General features: G+C 36.0%; 1 long non-coding RNA gene across 1 annotated transcript in view; it reads right to left on the reverse strand.

The window, feature by feature from the left end:
* The window catches only part of LOC308047655, a 50,935-nt gene that overhangs the window by 14,064 nt on the left and 16,079 nt on the right, over positions 1 to 20,792 (reverse strand). The window contains exon 2 of the long non-coding RNA XR_013923052.1: positions 5,596 to 5,645. This is a non-coding gene — a long non-coding RNA (uncharacterized lncRNA). The remainder of the gene's footprint in view (positions 1 to 5,595; positions 5,646 to 20,792) is intronic.

The raw sequence follows: 20,792 nt of genomic DNA on the forward strand, positions 1-20,792 counted from the left end.
GAAACAGAGAAGTGGCACTGGCATGCTGGTGCATTTCAAGTGTTGGTGAGAGCTGTATATGATACAGAGAAGGATGACTAAGAGGTATGGCACAGCTCTTCTGCAGGGACAGTAAATGGATCAGGATTCCTCAGTTTGGAAGAATATGGACTGAGGAGCAGGTAATGTGAGAAAGGTCTCTAAAACTGTGAATACGTGGAAGTGTTTAATATTAAGTGTTTAATATAAACTCCCTCTTTTCATAACAGAGGAACAAGAGGCCTTTGGTCACTGTTTAGTTTAATTTAGATGATTTTTAAAATGGTGGAAGGCTACTTATCACCGGTTTTATTTGCCATGGTTTTGTGGGTACATCTTTTCAAGTGTGCAAAAGTCAGCTGTTTACTGGTCTTGAAAACTCCACTTGTCTTGAACCAGCCATGGCCAAAATCCAACCTGTGCAGAATTGCAGCTTTTCTGTAAATAAAAGTTTGTAGTCCTCATTGATCACTGATAAGTTTTCAAACATGAATCGAGTGTAAACTGGTCTTGTTTTCCTAAATCTGCAGATATATTTTTTTTAATTGTCTGCTTCTGTTTGTTCCTTTATCTGACAGTAGCAACATTATGGATGGGCAGATCGGTTTTACTTCTGTTGTTTACAAACCTGTGGGCAATGGAGAATGCCAGTTTGCTGCTACTTCAGAAAGCTAAAAGCAGTAGCAGGCCTTAAAATTAGTCCCAAAGGAAATCAGATAAAGAAGCAGAAATGTTTCACACAACAACCACAGGGTCTGGGAGGAGGGGTGGAGTAAAAGGCATCCTTGTACCTTTGAAACAGCTGTAACAATTTCCAAGCTGTGGTCCACAAAGCCCTAGTAGACTACAAGGCTATGGTAAGTTGAACAGCTGTTTGGCTAAACCATAGTTAAGTGTTTTAAATAGTGTTTCCCATTAAAAGTTTGATCAGATGGGTGTATAGTGGGTTTTGAAAAATATTAGGGGCTGATAACAATCTGTTGTTCCAAAATTATGGAAACCACTGTTCTGGGGTGTATGAAAAGGTAGAGAGCACTCCCCACTTTCTCAGCTCTAGGTATGTTGCCTGTCTCTCCACCAAAAGCAACAGCCAGAGGTTCCCAGAAAGGAGCCAGGACAAGCAGTCTGGTAGCGTTAACCCTTCTGTCCCCACTATGTCCTCCTCAGTAACAGAATTGTGGAGTTCTTAATCATTACTTTGTCCTTGAGTATCACTAAAAGTCTTTGCTACCCCTACTTTTCATATATACTCATGACTAGTAGATTTAGATTTGAGAAGTGAATATACTTTTCAAGTCTTTGGGTCAAATATTAAACTTGTCAACTCCACTACATTAAAATATATATCCATCTGTGAATTAATACCTGATTTCTCATTGCCAGAAAAACAGATTTTAAAATTTTCTGTTCTGTCATTAACAGATGGAAACTTCTCGTACAGGTATTAACATGTCTTATTATAATGTTTGTTCATTACTTTAAAAAAATCCCACTTCTATTTGACCAACTTCTTTTAATCTATGTCAGCACCCTGAATGGTAATTTTACATTGTAAACATCTTCTTTGTCCTCATATCAAGTCTCTTAGTACTTTTTTTTCCTACTGAAAAATTTCTGGAATCATAAAGTATTTGTATTATCCCTGCTTTTAGTTGCCCTTGACATAGGTTACTTCCCATTGTTCTGAGTACCGTACAAGCACATCCATAAGTATTTAGTGGAGAAGTTGTCTCTTCCAACATCCTGCGCATCTTTATGTTAGGAATTATAGTGGTGTCGAATTTGAGAAATGCCAAATTATACGCCTTATTCGGATGGTATGAATGTGTTTATCCTGAAGAAATCAGTTGTCTAATCTAAAATGACTGTAGTGTTTTTTATGAAATTTAAACAAAATACTAGAAACAAAAGTTATTGGTTATAGTGTTTTAGAAGGAGCTAAAGGAAGCTGGCAGGTGAGCATGCTCTGTGTAACCTTTTTTGTTCCATGTTTTTCAGTTGTGTGTTTTGATACATGTATTGAAAATAAGGGGGGTTGTCTGTGTTTTTATACTATAGTGCTAAATACCTGTTGCTAACTTACACGATTCTGAAGCTGTCTGCTCAGGCTTAAGCTGCTAGGTGAATATGAGATCAAGGGGAATCTTTGCCTTGTATCAGAAAACAACACGTTAGGCAGGAGAGAGTGACTTCTGCTGTAGTGTGGAAAAGGTTATTTCCCGGTGTCATCTGTGAGTGACAGGAGAGAGGGATTTATGGGTCTAGGCAAGGCAGATGGGTACAGAAGTGGTGATGGAGTCTATGGGTAGGACTGGGAATGAGTGTATGTGAACAAAGAATTTGATATAGGGATCAGAACAAGGTTTCCATGGGAGTTAGAGATACCTCAGGGTCGGTTGGAAGTCACTTTACCACAGAACGTGGATGTAGCTCTCTATCTGAATCTAGTTCACTCCACACTTGCCCTTGCTACAGCCTTCCCTGTGTCTTCCTTCTGAAACTCCAGCTGCTTCTGCAGTTCCTGCACGTGACCCTTTAAAGTGGAAAACCTGCTTTCCTGTTTACTTCAGGAACAGTTGCATGCAAAGACACAGATGGTCCAACAAATCCCTCCCATCTAAAGTTTCTCTTCTGTCCAATTATACTTTCTCCTGCCTATGGGGTTCTGCACTGCAGGTGCAGACAGATAAATGACTCATAGAATAGAATCATAGAATCATTGAGGTTGGAAAAGACCCTTAAAATCATTGAGTCCAACCATTAACACTGCCAAGTCCACCTCTAAGCCATATCCCTAAGAACCTTGCCTAAATGCCTTTTAAACACCTCCAGGAATGGTGACCCAAACACTTCCCTGGGCAGCCTGTTCCAATGCACCTTTCCATCAATATTTTTTTCCTAATATCCAATCTAAACCTCCCCTGATGCAACTTGAGGCCATTTCCTCTCGTCCTGTCACTTGTTATTTGGGAGAAGAGACCAACACCTTCCCTGCTACAGCCTCCTTTCAGGTAGTTGTAGATGGTGATCAGGTCTCCCCTCAGCCTCCTTTTCTCCAGGCTAAACAGCCCCAGTTCCCTCAGCCGCTCCTCATCAGACTTGTGCTCCAGACCCTTCACCAGCTTCATTGCCCTTCTCTCCACTCTCTCCAGCACCTCAATGTTTTTCCTGTAATGAGGGGCCCAAAACTGAACACAGGATTCAAGGTGCAGCATCACCAATGCCCAGTACAAAGAGACTCAGGTGCTGTGGAAGTGCTGGATGCAAAACAATAACACCTCTCGGTTCCAACATACAGTTTGCATCTCCTCCAAGTGGGACATGTTCCGTCATTTGAAATCTGCTGATCATAGATCAATCTTTAGTTCTTTTCCCCCACTTCAGGTAATACTCATTAGAATGTGATAGGGTTTTTTTTCCACATGATAAATTATTATCATTTTTTTTCTTTTATAATGCTTATCTTACTGAACAGCAGAAAAAAAATCTCAGATTTCTAAAGCCTGGTCATCGTTAATTTGCGTTTTTCTGTGATGTATGACCTTCCTAAAAACAAATACAGTAATTAATCCAGTGGATGATTGCTCCTACTGGTGATAAGTTGAAGCTTACTGACAGGATGGCTGCTTTTCTTAATTATTATTTTGCAGACCCCTTAAAATTGTTCGTGAAGTCTAAAGAATCTGCAGAAAGATTGAAAGCTCATGTCTTAGGGCATCCCCCTAAATACAAGTTCTTTTTAAATGCAGGTTTGTTGTTGTTGTTGTTTGTTTGTTTTAAAACCAGATATTTTTGTAAGTCTTAAGCTTTTATTATTTAACCATTTTCCTTCTTAATATATGACTGCACACTTATGTCTATGACTAGACTTAGCTAGCCAAAAGCATGATTTCCGTTAAAGTTTCAAATTCAATAAATAATTAATATTCCTTTCAGCTCCTGACATTACAAATAGGTTAGGTAACAAGATCACCATAACAATAATAAAACAAAGCATACTTTTTTTTGATCCGAGGTACACTTTAATGTAAAACTATTTTGGTGTTTCTTGGGCAGATTTTTTATGGTGGATATAGAGATCACTCTTTTAGTTAGTCAATACTGGTCTCTAAAAATTCGCTCTGCTCTTATTGCTTGTCATATGTCATTTTATCTTTAAAGACTGCAGGAGTTCATGACTACTGAGAGGTAACACCTTGAAGTTTTGGCACTGTCCTCTACAAAGTAACTTATACTGTTATATGTCAGTGAAACATCAAATATTGATACTATCTGTGAAACAACATTTGATATAATGGCTATTAGGTTACTTGAAAAAGGTCTTGTAAAGATGGATTTTGTGTTTAGAAGAGCTGGCATCTAAAAATGTATGTCATGGATACTGTTTGTGATAAATGCTGTTTGTGAATTGCTACAGGCGAAAAAAATATTTACGTACATTTATGTACAATATGCTAGTCTTAACCATAGCTATTTTTATCTCCTTCTAAATATCTTATCATAAACTGGTTGTAAAGTATTTAAAGAGATGAATCATTTCATTTGTTGAAGCATTCAGTGCATCATTTAAAATGGCTACTAAAGGAGAGAAGTGCATGCACGCTTCTCATAACAGCTATGCATAAAAATAAGGTATCAGAGATAATAATGTAGTGCCAAATCAGTAAAAATGGTTGTTATGTTTTGCTGTATGAGCAGAGCTCTTCACAGAGTGGTGATCTCATTCTAGGATTACAGTTATCTAAGTAGATTTTCATTGTTTGATTTTATTCTGGTGATTTTGTATCCGTATGGAAATAAGAGAACAGAAACACCAAATTTTTTGATCTTCAGCCATGGTAAAAGCTTTCAGAACTTGGTATTTCACCCCAGGATTGGATCCATAGCCCTTTTAAATTTTGGAGTTTCAGAAATTGTGCAGGTGAGTAGGAAACGCAAATATGAAAGGAAGAAACTCAAATGGAGAGGAGGAAATTCTTTTCAGAAGGAAGGGAAGGGTGAAACACAATATAATGAGCATAGGAGAAATATTATAATAGGGTGAAAATGGAGAAGCCAGGTAAGTATTTACACTATTAATTTGTATTTAGTGTTCAGACATGTTATGCTTTATGCTTGCATGGAGAACAGATTCAGACTTCAGCTTTCTGACTAACTGCTGTACTGAGCTGTACTTTGCTCTGTACAGTTTTGCTTTAGCACAGTTGCGCCTAAGGAAGGCTTTAAAATGACTTTCAGAGATGACCTGAATCACGAAATGCATTATACTACTAGCAAATGATCACTACCCCAAATGTTTTGTCTTCCTAAGTTAGCTCTTAAAAAAAACCCCATTATTAGACATGAAAAATCAAAGCCAGTTTTTTCTATATTTCTGTTGTTAATTCTAGTCACTAGCATTTGGAGTGAGGCGCAGGCAGGCAGTAATACTTAAAAGTGGCAAAATTTGCATGCAGAACATAGTTGTAATAATGCTGAAATTGAGAACTGAGATTGCTAATTAATTGTTATTCACCAGGACTAGCAAAGTAATTTAATTCATAACCAAATATAGCCATAGAACAATAGATTACTTACATCAGCTTTCATTACAGGTTAGACATCAGTGTGAGGATTTCGTCCATAAGCTGTAATAAAATAAAATAAATTAGGAAATCGGCAAAAAAGTTTGAATCATAAGTTGTTCATTTATGTGCTTAGTTATTCCTTGAGTCTCATGAGTATATATGGTATTATAGCAGAGTAAATATTTATGGAAATTATGTACTTCTTAAACTGAGCAAGTAACTAATATTGCTATAGTGACTGCAACTGGTCTTCATGAATTACTGTGCTAAAAACTTGTTTCTTTTTAAACGTGGTGGTTTGCATCAAATGCTGTTACTGGCCATCCAAGCAACACTCCAGGGTAACTGATCCCCAAGCTGATGTGCAGCAGAGTCTCATCCCCTCTAACACTGCCCCGTGGCTGACTGGGGACACAAAGAGTGAAAATGGGTGGAGCAGGGAGAGTCCTTATGGTGCCAATTCACAAATATTTTTGGAGTGCTAACATCTACTTTTTGGAAGGTAGAGTATTACTTTCTGCTGATAGAGATAGGTCTACATAAGAATTAAGTGTCTGTGTCACTGGACAGCAGTTATTAAAGGCACCTAGTGAAGATATGAATACCTGAAAATTGATATAACTGTACTCTTTGTGGTAATTCTAAAAGGAAAAGGAAATTAAATGCAGTTTTAAATAAAAGACTTTGTGCAGTATTTTATAATTAGCCCTTACTGTAATGTTGTTTTGCATTAGTGTTACCCTGTGTTATGTTACATGACTCTAGAATTGTTTAGATCATATAAATTCTTGAGTGCAAAATAACACTTCAAGTGGACCCATATTTAGATTTTAAAGGTGTCTTTTTAGTTGCATGGTAACTGACAACTCTATGTTGTTCACATGTAATAGGCAGTATCGGGATGACTATTCTGAAATGGTCATTAGTGGAAAACCATGGTATGCATAGGTCTCCTGTGAGGTATGAATTGCCTAGTCCCAGGATTATGTCTCTCAGACTTTCCGTACTAATAAGAAAGTGCAGACTGTGAACTGTCCCTTTGGTGTATATTCCAGCGCCCAGATCAGTGCACAGGGGGAAAGCTCCCTTTCCCATCCTCTTCTCTGATTATTTGTGCTTTGGTATGACAGTTCTGTAGGAGCAGAGTCTTTTTTTATTGCCTGGGCTGGCAAGCTGCTGAAGGTGGGATGAAGAGGTTGTCCCCACAGACCTGCTCTGCACTGAAGCTTCCTGCACAGAGACTGGGCCATGGCCCAACTTTAAAACCAGCCCTTCACCCATCTTGTATGTAATTATAGTTCATTTAAAGTAACCATTATAATGCAAGTATCTGTCACCATGACATAGAATTTCAGCATTTTTTCACAGCAGTATTTACTGTGTTCAGTAACAAATTACTGAAATATCAGCAGTGTCATTTTAAGTATCAGTTAAATGTGTTATTTCCTGAATCAGGTCTTAAAAGTTGGGAATGTAAAATCCCAGTGATATCAAGCTTTGATTTCTGCTTACAGCAGATGAACTTAACACCCCCAGTAGTACATAGCCCTAATAGAAAAGCGCATTTTCTTTCTTTTGGGTCAGACTTCATGTTTGTGCTCAGTATAGTGAACACAAGTAATGTTAAGTAACAAAAGATATTATGCAGCACAAACATGTTCTATGCAGATGAAAGTCATTAGTAAATTTTCTTTGTGCAGAGTAAAGGAAGTTGAAAATGTGCTTTTTCTCGTATTATTTTAGTTCAAAAGTTGTTATCCATAAGTATTTAGCTTAAAGATATGCTGCTAGGTTCACAAATACCCAGTGAACTTCACAAAATTAATCACATTTCAAATACGTGATTCAGAGTCTAGGATTCAGATCTTAGGATGGGATGAATCGCCCTCTGGAGGTGCCCGTTTCAGTCTACTGACTTCACAGGAATCCTGCTTTGAACTGACGAGCTCAAGCTAAAAGTCAAGTGAGTGGCCTGTCACCTTAAGAGAGGAATAACTGTGAGCATTTCGTATCATAGTAGGTCTTTTCTGTAGACCTGTAGACCTTTCTTTTTAAGAATGGCTGCCTTTATTCCTCACTTCTTCTTCTGTTAGTGTTCTTCTTGTGCTGTTTCTAAAATTAATAAACACAATTGTTACCGTTGCTATTTCCTACGTATTTTGTTTTTTCCTGTCCTTTTCAATCTTGTTATCTTTCCCTGTGGTGTGTGTGTTTGTTTGTTTGTTTTAGCTACCAAATCTTCTGATGCTTTTCACTTGCTACCTCTCTGACCATCCTACCTTCCATGCTGAGAGTATCATCTTAACTTCTGATGTGGAAGATTGCTGACACTTTCCTTTGATGCTGATACCATTATTTTCTGTGAGAGACAGTATTGTAGTGAAGACACAGAAAAAGAAGTATATGGCACTCATGTTAATTTTTTATGGTTTTGAATAGTCAAAAAGTATTGTTCTTCTACCTTCAATATAAAATGTGCTGTTTTTCTAATGTACTTTTAATTTAAAGATGTTTGTAGAAATGTAAAATCAAATTTCAAGAATATAAAATCCATATTAAAGACATTTAGATTTAACAAAATATAGCATTAGTCTTTATTTTAAAAATCTAGTCCCATATGGCTCACTTGCAAGAAGTGGGAGAGATTTTAAAAGTTGTGGACTGGTGAAGTCTGACTTATTAAAAGGTGAATATTTTCTTCCTCCCAATGTAATATTTTCTTGATTTATACCTATTAAAGATCTCTCCTTCTCTTGAGCTCTCTGTCTTCTCCTTTTTTTTACTCCTTTTGTTAATGTAAATTTCCTATTCCTTTTTCCACTGGACTCTCCTAAGTCTTTTGGTTCAATACCAATCCATTTTTCTGTCGTGTGCATCCATTAGCCTAAAATACTGCCTTACGCATGATCATATATATTCAAGAATATACTTACTTCTAAACACTGTAAGCATCTGCTATTTTAAGACTCCCAGTAAACCAGATAAGAAACTTAACAATTCAGTGACAGTATTTTAAGTTTTTTATGACACATAGCATCAAAATATGTTGCCTCCTACATCAATAGAATGACAATTATGGGCAGAGATAAACATTCCTGTAAAAATATAGACTTATGGTACTCGTTCAGTATAGATGGTACTCGTTCAGTATAGGAATGCTGACTTAAAAAGAGCATCTGAACAAAAGCAAGCATACTGCATTTATAAATGGTATGGCAGATGTTTTCAGATTTTGTTTGCAGATAAAGAGAAATGCTAATGGAAAGAGTGTTTTGTATTGATAGTATAAGCAGTTAAAATTAAAAAAAAATAATAAAGACAACTAAAACATGTACACACATAAAATCAGGAGAATTTTTGCAAATCATGTTTTGTTATAGCACAAACATTAAATAAAAGTTACTGTCTGAGGGGTAGATACCTACATATTTTATTATCTATACTAAATATTCTTTAGCTAATCTGAATTCTTTGGATTTGAGATAGTGCAATAAAAGGAAAGCCAGATCCACGATAAAACAGAAATAGTCAAGTTCAGAACTTTTCAGTTTAGATGTGTAAAATATGATTCTGAAGTCTCTTCTGATACTCGCAGTAATTTGCAATAACAGTAATAATAGTAACTCACTAGGAGGTGATTGAAGGTGTGGCTAAGAATGTAATGCCCAAATTTTTAAACTAGTGTAGTTATGAGCAGGACGTTGCATAATTTTGAGCCCATTAAAAAGTACCTTCCTTGCCAGATTCATTTACTGAACATGAGGATGACATTACACACAAGGATTAGAAAGCAGAGGAAGTTTGGAATCTCTAAAGCAGTTACACTGATGATGAGGTTTTGTGTTGTACAGTAGTAGCAGTGTTTTTTGTTAGGATGAATCAACTGCAACTAATTTTGTAAAAATTAACTGTATGAAAATTATCCATAGAAAAAGAAAGCATATTGAAAACTATGTAAAACCCATTAGAGTTTTCTGGGCTGTATCCTCAAATGATATAAATTGGCACGCATGAAGTTAAGTCACCACTGCTTACTGAAGATTTGGCCTTTCTATTAACTGTATAATACAATAACAGATCCTGAAATAGTCCCTTACTTAATACTTGTATTCATTTTACAGTAGAGTGATTATGGAATAAGGTCTTACTCATCATGAGAAATAATACAAGTCTAACAATGGCATATTATTGTTAGAAAGAAGTACTTCAAACTGACTTGAATTAGCATAGTTTTAGCAAATTACTTTGGCTTTGAAACTACAGTATTGGTATTGCTTGTTAAGTTACAAAACTATTCCATGGGTAATCGCACTACTAATCTAAAATGTAGAGTTGTAGTTTGACGACAAAATTATTTTTACACTCAAGTTTATGGGTTTTTTTAATTTGCAATTTTTGAGTGATAATGTCTCAGTTAAAATAACCAGTTAAAATGTCCATCTCTTTAATATATGAAGAACAGTGAGGAAGGCATTGCTGGAAATATTAACAAAACAGGAAGGATTTTTCAGCAAATGAATAAGTGTAACCATAGGGAAACACTTGCAAGAGGACAGTAACATTGAGTGACTATTACTACATTCAGATGTGAAAACATACTTCATCTATAAATTCCTGCAGGAAATAATAATGAAAAATTAGGTATTTCTGTTCATAAACACAGCCAAGGTACATGTGGTCTTGAGAGGTGCAGTGCCACTACAAATTCCATTAAATGTTCTTTGATCACATTACAAACAAGTCTGGCTAAGACATAAGTAGAATATAAGTATCTGTTGCTATATAAGGAAGATAAGGTGAGGGAAGCATAATTTATAAAAGAACCACCCTGCTTGCAGATCCTGCAATTCATGTGGCTGGCAGACACAGAAATAATTTCACAAATGAAAATGGAAGATGCAAAATCCATGAAGATCGTGTTGAAGGTTTGTTTCATTTGACTTTCTCCAGCATTATCAGGATCTCTATTATTATATATATATATACACATATATGTATATTACACATACATATATTCCTATGTATATGAAAATAAATGTGTGAAAAGCTGTAGAAGGGGAATTTGTGGACATGCAAGAAATATTTCAAAATAGGCTTACAGGGGAATATTTTTGTGTAGTACTTAAAACAACTGGAAGAAGTAATGAGAGTTAATTCAGTCCTGGGTCTGATATCGATCAGGAATAAAAAAAATATAACAGATCTAAAATGAAGACCTTATGAATGTACAATACTTCTGGTTTAATAAAGAGACCAGAAAAAAGGTAAACATATTGTGAAAATTACTGACAGAATGGTAAAGAGTTTGAAGAGTAATAGCAGAAAGCTGGTTCAGCAGTAACATTGCAATAGAATAAGAGCAAGATTCTGCTGTAAATAAATGTTGAGTGAAGTATAAAGTAGGAGAAAAGAAAACAGAACTGGAAATGGGAACTTGAAGCTTGCCATCATGCAAAGATAAAATAAAACAGAAAGAAAGCTCGGACCATGTGATGCTATCTGAGAAAGCCTAATTATCTGCTTAGCTACTATAGTTTTGCTAATATAATCTGAAAATATATGAAACTTTGAAAGAAACTCTAGAAAGCAGTTTTTTAAGAAATTTCTTTAACGTTTAATATTTTTCTTTGGTTCCAGTAGGGTAATACTGAATAAGAAGAAATCTGAGACCACTGTCTGCATAGAATTTATTTGAAAAGGCAGTTGAAGAGAGAACAAACAAAAATGATAATTCAAAAATATAGAAAAGTGTCTGAAAATACAAAGGGGTCCAGATTCTGTACCCCTGTTCTGCCCACTGGAGGTAGCACAGGTAGCCAAGAGCCATTCCAGCTCACAGGCTGAAAATCCTCCTGCTGTGGTGAAGTGACAGTCGTCTGAACGCTGGGCTTTCCCTGTCCCACACCAACCGCCTCATCCTTCCCCCAGGAGCATGAGAGGGTTCCCCTACTCTCTACCCATTTTCAGCTACATTTAATGTCTTAGGTGACATCAGTGCTAGAAAACAAAGTGGACCACAGCCCAGTCAAGAGTTGGTAGCAAATGACAGCTCCCATTCACATGGCTCACCCATCCGCTCTCCTGAAGCAGAGGTGGCCTCCTCACCAGTCCCTAACCCCTGCTCTTCCCCAAATCTTGCTGTGTCTTACCTGGGCACTTGTTGGCCTGAGCCAAACGCATCCCAAAGAGCGTGGTGAGAGTGAAATGACACGGATTGTCACATGGGAGAGCTCGAGCACGTGCCTGGGCCCTGTTTAGGTCAGTGGAACAGATGTAACCTTATGAACTACATCCAGTTGGCAATAATTAAAACCGTACTAGCCTGCTCTAAATTAAAATTGCAATGGTATGAAAACTGATGATCTATAGGTATCTTTCAGACTACTGTTTCTTGAACAGAAACGTCAATGAATCTGTAAATTTGGATGTAATGTGTGACTTTATAAAAAGGAAAGAAAGCATAGAAAATCTGAAAAATCAGTAAATTAAGATAGCTGGAGGAGGACAATAAAAGGCAAACCGGTATTTATCTGATGTGGTAGTATTTTTAAAAGGAAACTGGAAAGCCAGTTAGATGAATTAATATTGTCTTCAAAATAAGCAAGGTTACTATAAAGAAGTCAGCATTTGTCCATTTGGGTGAATAGATTCATTAATAGTTAATTATTAAAATACTGTTGGGGTCCAACCCATGTAGACCTCCTGAAACATTGTGCATTTGCTTACAGTGTTTTATTCTGAGACTTTTGAGAAGGACCTGGTGCTGAAATGGGCACACTGCAATATAAAATAATGACCTCATCATGCACATGATGGGATAAGTGCTTTACTGAATATTTATACAGATTTCAAAAGGGGATATGCAATAATATCTTGGGATTAACATAAGCTCTGTATTACTTGGACAGTTTTCCAGTATGTGATGTAATTACTATTAGGTTCCAGGTCATATTTTGACCTAGTGAGGTCACCAGTTATTTTCATAATCTTTTCTAATTTTACAGGTTGTAGAAAACTATGTGCAGGATGCAAAAAAAAAAAAAAGGGGGAAATAAAGTTACGTTCATAGACTACTTTATGACCTGGGATTAACTACTTAAGTCTGAAGACAGAAAATAAAAAGGGAAGGCAGAATGTGACAAGTCAGAAAATGTTGGAACAGGATGCGTTAGTATTCAGTTGAATATTGTCTTTTAAGTTACTGAGAGGTAAATAGAGGAAATAAACTGCTCAAATCAAAACTATTTGCAGATTCTGAAAGGCGAGTGCTGAGGATCTCTACTTCCTACTTTACTTTGCAAAATTGATGCTTGAAGTATTTGTCTAAAGTGTGGTAAACTCAAGAAAGTTATCACAATGCCATTGGGTTCATGCAAGGAAAGCTGTCACTGGTTTTGTTAGCATGTTATGTTTAAAAGTATAAATTTAAGGAGCGACTAGATCTTTTACACATGGTGCTATTATGACCATACCTGTAATGCTTGAGGCATTTTGGTATGGTGTCATAGGTAGTTTAAAAGAAAATAAATGCATAACGACGTAATGACTCTCCTGAAAACATGCTAAAGTTACTAAATGTATGTAATCCGCCAACAAAGCAATTTTGCATGGTTCAAATTTTTAGGTGTACAATACTGACTAATTTTAAGTCTAGTATATAAAGGACATCAATGAAATAAGTAAATTGGGCAAGATTTTAGGATGCTGTAGATCAAAGGAAAACGGCCAGAAGTTGAGAAGGAAGGCTGGGAGTAGGCGTTTGGAAACAATTCTTAATAGGAAATGATTCTTAATGACACACTGGGAAGCAAATAGACCATCATAACAACTATTCAGCAATAGATTTGCCTATAGTTAAGTAGTGTAATTTGTTTGGAGAAAGAGTCCTGCAGAAATGCAGGCAACTTTTCTGGAGGAGCTAAGTGGCTATCATGGCTTTACTGTGTTGCCATCAACCATATGTGCAACACAATGGAGAACTAGGTGGGGAAAAGTAACTTCTGTAATATGAATGTATTCTTCTGTACCTTCAGCTTGCTTTGGCTTCAGCGGTGTTATGTTCTTGTAAATAATAGAAGCTACATTTTTAAAAGCAACAGAATATCAATGAAAAATGTAAGAAAGTACAATTTTATACATGTAGTTGGAGAAAAACATAAAGCAAATCTGTCACATATATTACATACATAGCTGAAAAAAAAAGAGTATTCTTTCTTATAACTACCTCAAAATTTTGACATGCAAATGCTTTATATAAAATTCTAATACTATGATCCCCTTGAGCCTAGTTTTAGAAAATCACATGAAACAAACAACCAAAATATTTGAAGTTGTCTGCTTCTCTCTGAATACATTGCATATTCTAACCAGAACTGCCAGAACTGGTAGTTCCTGCTTTGAGGAAAAAAGTAATTTTAAGACTTCTATGAAGAGAGGTTCTAAAAATGTTATGTCGGATAGTGCAGGTACAACTGTTTGCTAGAGACATGTTCATTAAGTGCTTCACCCTTTATCGCGAATACATTCCGTGCTCATCACTTCTCCTTAAGTAATCACTTGTTGCGGGTTTGCCTCTCTGTGTTTCCCTAGGAAGTGGGGGGACATAGTTTTTAGGAGCTGCTGGAAGCTAAGTTGTAGTATGGCAAGTAGGAGATGACTACATCAGAATTTTGGCTGAAAGGTACAGAAATTGTAAAAAGGCTTTTCCGGAGATGGGACGTGGATTGCTCTAAGCAGGAGTGTAGGTGCTGGGAGCCCTTACGCCTATTTATTTGTGTAGTATATTGAAAGCACACCTAGGTATCATGAGATTTGGGTGTTTTGAAGGTGGATATATTAACTAGATTACAAAGAAGAACTACTAAATTTCAGGAATTCATTATGAAAGTACCCTATGAATAAACTATATGAATATTAAAAGACAAAACCAAACCATAGAAACCACTTCTTAGAAGAACTTTCATATGCGACTGTGGTATAGTTGCATAGTCTGTACAAGTGAAGTGGAGCAAAGAAGCAGAAAAACTCTCTGGGCTTGGTGTCATAAACTGCTGCCCAGTTTTTCAATTTTTTAATTTTCTTTCATCTTTCCAAGGAACTAATTTGGAGATTCCTGGGATAAACTGTCTCTGGGTAAAAAAACATAAAGGGACTATATTATCTAAAGGCAGGCATCTGGAAAGAAATGTGAAGAGAGCCAGTCAGCCACTGCAGCATTTAGACCTCTTCTTAGTTCTGTTATCTTACATCTTCTGTTTTACTTTTCTTGGTCCAGTATATTTCTGCTTTATTCAGACAAAGCTCTTTGAAAACAATGCAGAATGTGACATGCTTTTACTACAAACTAATCATCGTGTAATCATCAAAAAGAGACTCCATACTATGCTTCAACTAGCAACGTCTTTCTACCTCCATTTCAGCAGACACCATCTATTTTGAGGCAATAGAGATACAGGCTTTAAGTCAAATCTTCCTTCTAATACACTTGATTCTTAAAGAAAACTAGATTTATGCGTGCCTGTCCATCCAACTATCCGTCTGTTTGTTTATTAAGAATATTATAATTCTTGTTGTAGCTGTTAAATGTAAAAACAAAAGTTATAGGATTAGTAAGCAAAAGGCATACAAAATCCCTACTTCATCTGATTCTTTAAAGAAAATGAAAAAATAAGAAGTGAATTATTCTACATTCAAAGAAAATTGAGTGTAATTACTGATTTCAAAAAAAGTTACTGAAGAGATGCACAGATGCATTTTGTTTCAAGGGTCTGTGGGGCCTACTGCTCTGGAGTACCACAAAATTCCAAGTAACATTGATTCTACCTGGTTTTACAGACGAAGCAAAATTGAAGGACGTTCATGCAAAGTAGACAATATAAGTCAGTGAATAAAATAATTGCATCTGTTTGTTAGAATAAAATCTGGAAAAGGAAATTGATTTTGATATCCAGGCAAAAGTGAATCCATAGGAGAGCACATGAGTGAAAAGGTTTTTGGAAAGCAGGATTTATAAGGCACATTTCAAAATCATTGTATTTGTTTAGCCTAGAGAAGACTGGGGAAAATAACCCAACATCTAAAACTGATTGTGAAGAAGACGGTCATCATTTGTATTTTGTACCCAGTTGTAGAAGGACAAGAACAATTTGTCTTAATTTACAGTGAAGAAGAACAGGCTACATATTTGGAAAATCTTTCTAAGTACCAGGACAGTTAAAGACTGGAACCAGGGTATCTGGCAGTGCTGGAGCATCTTCCTCACTGGCAGTTCAGAACAGATTAGACAGAACATTTCTGTCATAGTAATGCTCTTACATCTATCTTCTTTCATAATGGTTGGCTCCACTCAGTAAATAATCTGGAATATTAAAAAGTAATTTGAAAAAGAAATTTGGAATGTGGAGACGAAATTGCAGAGTCTGAACACGTGATAAATAAAAATGAAAGTATCATTTTTTTTGTCAGTAGATGTATTAATGTATTTTGTATTCCTTTCTGTATTTTAATTTTCACTTAATTCAATTTTAAAGTTCATATACATATAATTTCTATTTTCAGATTGTCAACAAGGATAAAGCATTTTACCTGTTCATGCAAGCAGTACTGTTACTCTGCTTACACTACTTGATTCTCCAGTCAGGAAGCTCGTTTCAGCATTGTCAATACTTTTTTCCTTGGCTTCTAATTCTATTTAACACATGCTCTTCATCTATGTATAGCTTTGTAGATATTTCAGGGAAATATTCTGCATTCAAAACACATGTAGTTTCTTTTATGTCACATATAGATAACTAGACTTTATTATTTGATAGAGTATCTGAAAAACTCTGATTCCTAAGCAAAACCAGAACTTTGATGGTACATTTTACTTTTTGTGGTTAACAGCCTGTTTTTACTGTGCTAAGTAAAGCCTGTTAGTAATAAAAATGAAACCTAGTATCTATGCTGTGATAATGGAACCCTAAAGTGAAATTAGTTACTGATATTAGAAAGTATCACTTGTATTTCTGCTCCAAACCTCAAGATATTCTATTTTCCTGTACTCAAAAACAACAGTAAAGAATATGTATGGTTCACGTTACCAACGTTCGTGGCCTTGATTATAATGTCATTGGGATATATGTTTTTGTTAGAGCATATAGTAAGAAATGTAAGAGAGCAAGGATATTGAAGGAATGAAGATCATTTGCCTATTCAGAATACTGACAGAATTCAGTCTATTCAGAATACTGGCTAGCATGTCCTTTCTAAGAAATTCAATTTGAAGGATGCTGAGAAAACTGTTTATTACTGTGATAATCTGTTAGCTGCTTAAGGACTTACATATTCATGTCAAACAATAAGTAAAGTCTTCAAATTAAAGTATTTATCTTGCAGTGTGTTTTCTTGTGTTTGGTCTGCGACAGGAAGGCTGTGAACATTTGCAAATGGACTTTTATTGTACCTTCTTCCCTCAAATTGTGTTAGAAAGGTTACAGTTATTAGAAGCAGCTGTAATAAATACGTGACTAGTGTACTTTCACTCAGATAACCTCCCAGAGAAGAAGATCTAAGTAAGAAAAGTAGCATCCCTTCATTTTGGAGCTCAGTCTGTCTTGTTAACTTGATTTAGAAGGAAGGGGTTCCAGTATAACTTTTCTATTTAATACTGTACTTCTAAAAAAAATTTTTTTTAGAGGAGGAAATATCTACTTAGGCTATTTGAGAATTAACTTAGAAAGAGGCTACCCAAGGCTTAAAACCTTTATAATACAAGCCAGTCTGGAGAAAAATCGTTGTCAAATTGATATATTTAATTTTGGGAGTCTTACTTGCCAGCAATAATTGACTGCATTATAACTTTGTTTGTTACAGGGAAAGTATAATGTATGTTAAAATTCCTACAGAACTGTGGTACAAGAACATGAATCACATATCGTTCCACCTTTGTATTAATACAGTTTATGTAGAAGAAAAGCAGCGTAGGTCAGAGCAGCTTTTGGAGGAATATGTTTAGCAAATAACTAGAATGTGTGACTCACATTTTTTTACAAGGATAGGAAAATATAATTCCTGGATGGAAGTTAAATGCTGCTTTAAAAAGGACTCTGCAAGTTGAGTGACTTGACTTCTCATGAAAGCCAAAGAAGTGGCTTATGATCCAAGATGTTCTGTGAAAAGTGAATAATGGTTCTGAATTGTGAGATGCCTTAATGAATTGGACAAACTGAGAAAAATGCAAAAACTGCTAAGGCTCCTTTTACTTACAATTGAAATCTACTTGTCAGAACTTGCTCTTCAACATGTATGTGAATGTAATAATTTTTGTATTTGAACTTTCACATTTATGTTTATTGTTTGAAGTTATAACATGCAAACTATATTTTCAGCTTTGCCATTCAGTTTTCTATTGAACAGTTTAATTTTTTTTTTCTTCAGACTAAAGAAAATATTTACTTAACCAAATGGAATTCATTATGATGAGGAATTTAGTTTTCCTGCATATCTTCAGAGGCCCAATGCAGCTACTGCAGCAAGGTGCCTGTGTCTATTTTGGATAGTATGATACTCAGAAAAATACAGAGCTAATAATACAGAAGGATCAAGTGCCTTTTGCAAAGGTGCCAATGAATTTATCGTTTAATAATTTTGAAAATATTGCTTAGAGATAAAATAGGGACATTCAGAAACAGAATAATTAAAGGGCAGTTAGGAAGAAAAAGAATACATGCAGTTTGATTAACTGAAGTAAACAACTGTATGTGAGGAAACTGGAATGATATTTATTTAAGTTGGCAGGAGAACGTGTAATTGGAGGTAGAATTGGGAAAACATGGTGTGTAGTTATTCTGAGTTATTCTATTTTAGCAGATTTAATGATGTTCTAAAGTGGTGGTAGTCCCCTTATTTAACATAACTGCAATTAGACTGGTCAAAGTAGTAGAAGCTATACTTCAGAAAGACAGTCCTATGGTTCATATAGGTTTGAAAGTATAAGCATTAGCATATGAGTGTGGAAGTTTTTTGGCCAATTTTGAGAAATAGATAAGAAAATGTCAGAATTGAGAAAATATTCTTTTCTGGAGTACTAGGAGGTGTATTTGTGTGTAGTTTTGGGCTCTATTGTGTACAGTATAAAGAGACAATTGCTTTTGTAATGCAATTTATGTGTTAGTTTGTATAGCACTTCTATAGTTTTCCATCTAAGCTGGCCAAAGCACAGAGAGTTATTTTAATTGCCTGATTTCTATAAAATCCATGAATAACACATCTGGGATACTTTTGGCTGCTTCTTTGAGTGGTTGTGTAGATAGATTTCATTGCTAGTGTATATGTGTCCCATGAGTTCAAGGACAAATTATTTGGACAAGCGGAGTCCATTAGAGAGTATCATCAGCTACGACTTGAAGCACCCTCATGTCCTCTATCCTTAGGGCATTAAATAGCAACATAAGTGCAAACATTAGTGGTTTCATTATCTGCATTACATCACGAATATGGAAATAATGCAGTGTATGTATTGTGTGATTCACTTGACTTTATCCGTAATAGTATAACCAATTTCATGAAGTAAATTAAGTCTCTTTTTGATCATTAGTAAAATACAGTTTGAGTTAACATACTAGATATATCTCTTTAGATATGGATAAAGGAGTCATAAGTCACTGATGTTTAAGATATTCCCTAGAGTGATTCTTCAGAGAGCAACATGTTCCACAATAACATTTCCTTTTTCCAAGAGGAAACATACAGCGGGGGAGGGAGGGAGCAGTCTTCCCTTGAACAGAAATCAATTTATTCCTAAATTCCACAAGTAAAGCTATAGTTATGATATAAGACAGTGTCTCTTATTCAGTGTCCTAAAAGCTGTGATTCTGAGCTTCTGGGACACATCCATTACCAGGGTCCACTTGTACTGGTAGGGAAGTCTGATAGAGGCAAGAGGAGCGTGATTACCAGCACAAGTTGCTGCCTATGTACATAGCAAGGGATAAAAGGTTAATCAGCAATATGACATCTCTTTGGTTCACATATTTTAAAGTCCAGGGCCTGAAAAGACCTATTTTATTACTTTCATGCTCCCTGCAGGGACCTTGATAGTGACCAGCTTTGTGCTGAGTCCCTTATGTATTTATAGCTCTCATAGTAGTGATTGTATTTTCAGTACCGTGTTGTACATAGTGTTCAGTGACTTGTTGGTCTCGTGGCTTTTCTCTCTCTTATTGTCTAACAAGCTGTCTGGTTTATGAGAAACAATAAACACCAGAAATGGATTCCCTTCTATGACTGATTGCAGAAGCAAATGCACTGTTACCAATCAGTGACAGAGCCTTCTGTATCCACAACATTACAGGGAGGGTGAAGGGGATAGCAGTTCAGTGTCAACTATCAGTGCCTCAGCACTTTCCTTTGCTATTTCAAATTCAGACTGAAGTTGTATCCATAATCTCCAAACCAATCACTAATCCTCAAGGATTTTCAACTGCCAGTCTGCAAGATGTCTATTTTTACATAGGGGTCCATACAGCAGAGAAAAGACATTAGATTCCTCATATGAACACTGAACTACATTACGGAGTGCTATTACTTCAGTCTTTCTCTTGAACCAAGCGGGAATTTTCTGTTGTGTTTCTCCTGCCTCCTCCCAGAAAAAGTAGCCATCATCACAGCCTGTCTCAGAAGACAAAGAACTGAACTGTAGTACCACAACAGATGATCAGTTCAGTTCACACAGGTCTAAAACTATATGGTCAATAGTTCGCAGACTTAAAAAAACAGCAACATGGATTTGAAACACTTGGTTATGGTTTTGCTGTTATACATCATATTACCAAGAGCTTTTTTACTTCCCAGGGGAGAGATCCCAGCCAGTGGCAGTTTGATTAAATCATGTTTTGTTTCCATGTAAATATTTCAGTCAGGACCCTCTGCCTTGAACATTTGGTTTTGTTTTTCAGGGACTTACCAAACAAGTGCTGATAGTCAAGGTAATAATTAATTACATGCTTTGTCAACAAGCCAGTGAGGGGCAAGACCATCTTCAGGAACTTTTACGTGACATATGGCTCTGAATTAAGCCAGGCAACCTTTGGCGTTAGATAGAGTTGGTAACGTTAGAGGCTCTGAGCCTTTTTAACCTTCAGCATATCTAACCATTGCCACAGGGACTCAACAGCAATGATCTGTCTTCCAGAGTTACCTTTTTCAAATGAGGACTTCTAAGTGTGG

Source organism: Nesoenas mayeri (assembly GCF_963082525.1).
Source record: "Nesoenas mayeri genome assembly, chromosome: 1".
Lineage (NCBI taxonomy): Eukaryota > Metazoa > Chordata > Aves > Columbiformes > Columbidae > Nesoenas > Nesoenas mayeri.